Here is a 2,254-nt window from a genome sequence, read left to right on the forward strand (position 1 = left end):
TGCTGCCTGTGCTGCCAGACAGGCTGCGAGGAGGCTGACAGGAGTCAAAATGACCCACCCTCTTCTCCTCCTTCCCAGCTTGGGACCGGCCCCTTTTCCACTTAGGGCGGCTCTCTGTGCTGCCAAGGGCTGCAGGGGATCCTTGCAGGGTTTCCATCCCGCAGCTACTCCCCTCAGCTGGCGGACCCGTGGGCTGCTGGGCACAAGCCACTGCCATGCCCTTCTCAACGCTGCCCTCAGTCCCATCTCACCTCGTGCAGCGGAGGGGGGTGGCACTGGCGGTCCCTGAGGTGTTGCCAACTGTCATTTTGGCACCAGCTGCACCCCATCCCTGTGGTGGCCCTCAGCAGGGGGGGAGGCTGAGGAGACATTTCCTCCACCTGGCTGGGTGCTGAGGTAGGGCCTAAGATGGCTGCTGTCACACGGCACCCGCCTGAGGGGCTGGTGCCCAGTGCCAGTGGGAGCTGACGGGAAATGCTGGGCTGCCGGGGTGTCTCCTCATGGGGTCAGCCATGGCACTGGGCAGGCCTAACTGGCTTACACCACAGTCCGTCTTAAAAAGCACCCTCCTACCCACCCCCTTAGGGAGCACAATCCACGGACACACTTCAAGGCTGGGGCTTTACCAAGGAGTGGTAAAACCCTCCGGTTTCACCCTCTCTGAAGGGACACCTTCTCCTACTCCCCTGTCTGGAGAGCCCTGGTTTGTTTGCAAAAGCTGCCCCGGGGGCCCACCATCACAGAGCAGGGCAGGGCTCCCTGCACACCCTCGTCTTGGCAACCCGCCGGGCAGCCAGGTGCCTCCCTGCCGGGAAGACGACCAAGACCTGTACTTCTACCCCTCTCTCGTATCATCTGGACTCTGTTTCTCAGCTGGGAAAACCGAGGGTGAGTCTCCTGCTCTTCCCTCCGTTTCCCCGAGGCAGAGTCCTCTCCTCCCCGACCAGCCCCAGGACGAAGGCGGGCACTGCCTGGGCAGGCTGGGTCCCCACGGCTCAGCTGCCAGGGGCGTTCCCCCAGGCACGACCATGCCAGCTGGCACAGACCGGCCACGTCTCATCCCCAGGCGTTCGGGAACTGGCATCTGCAGCGCTCACCTAACCCCAAATCCGACGTATTTACTACTTCATTTTTCTATGCCAGCAGTAACTTCTTAAATCCAGCAGACACAAATTTCCTCTCTTTTTGTTTGTGTTGGTTGTTTTTTTCACGGGTGCTAGGTGCTGCAAACACAAACCTGTCACAACCACTGTATTTTCTTTTTCCTTTCCAGCTGTGGGTCATCAGGGACTGAAGCTGTTTTGCTTCAGCTCCAGTCCATGGCAGTGACAGTCCAGTGAGTATCTCAATGTTTCTCCAGCTTTGCTAGGAAAGAATCATAGAATCATAGAATTTTGGGGTTGGCAGGGACATTTTAAGGTCATGTAGTCCAACCCCCCTGCCATAAACAGGGACATCTGCAACTAGATCAGGATGCTGAGAGCCCCGTCCAACCTGACCTGCAATGTTTCCAGGGATGGGGCATCTACCACTTCTCTGGGCAACCAGGGTTTCACTACCGTCATTGTCAAAAATTTATTTCTTATACCTAGTCTAAATATACCCTCTTTTAGTTTAAAACCATTACCCCTTGTCCTATCTCTACAGGCCCTGCTAAAAATTCTGTCACCATGTTTTTTACAGGCCCCCTTTCAGCCCTGGCAGCTGCACTAAGGTCTCCCTTAGCAGCCTTTTCTGCTCCAGGCTGAATCCCCCCAGCTCTCCCAGCCTGTCCTCCCAGCAGAGCTGTTCCAGCCCTCGGAGCATTGCTGGGGCCTCCTCTGGCCCCGCTCCAGCAGGTCCATGTCTCTCCTGTGCTGAGGGCTCCAGAGCTGGACGCAGCACTGCAGAGGGGTCTCCCCAGAGCGGGGCAGAGGGGCAGAATCCCCTCCCTCACCCTGCTGGCTTCGCCATGCTTCTTTTGAAACACACCCTTGGGCCACCAGAGTTTATCCTCTGGACAGACACATGTGCACCCACCTGAAAGCATATGTCCACTATCACAGAACCACAGAATCACTAGATTGGAAAGGACCTTCAAGATCATCAAGTCCAACCATTAATCCAGCGCCACCATGTCCCCTAAACCATATCCTGAAGCGCCACATCCACACGTTTTTTGAACACTTCCAGAGATGGCGACTCCACCGCCTCCCTGGGCAGCCTGTTCCAATGCCTGACCACCCTCTCAGTGAAGAAATTTTTCCTAATATCC

Source organism: Phaethon aethereus (genome assembly GCF_964289735.1).
Source record: "Phaethon aethereus genome assembly, chromosome: 1".
Taxonomy (NCBI): Eukaryota; Metazoa; Chordata; class Aves; order Phaethontiformes; family Phaethontidae; genus Phaethon; species Phaethon aethereus.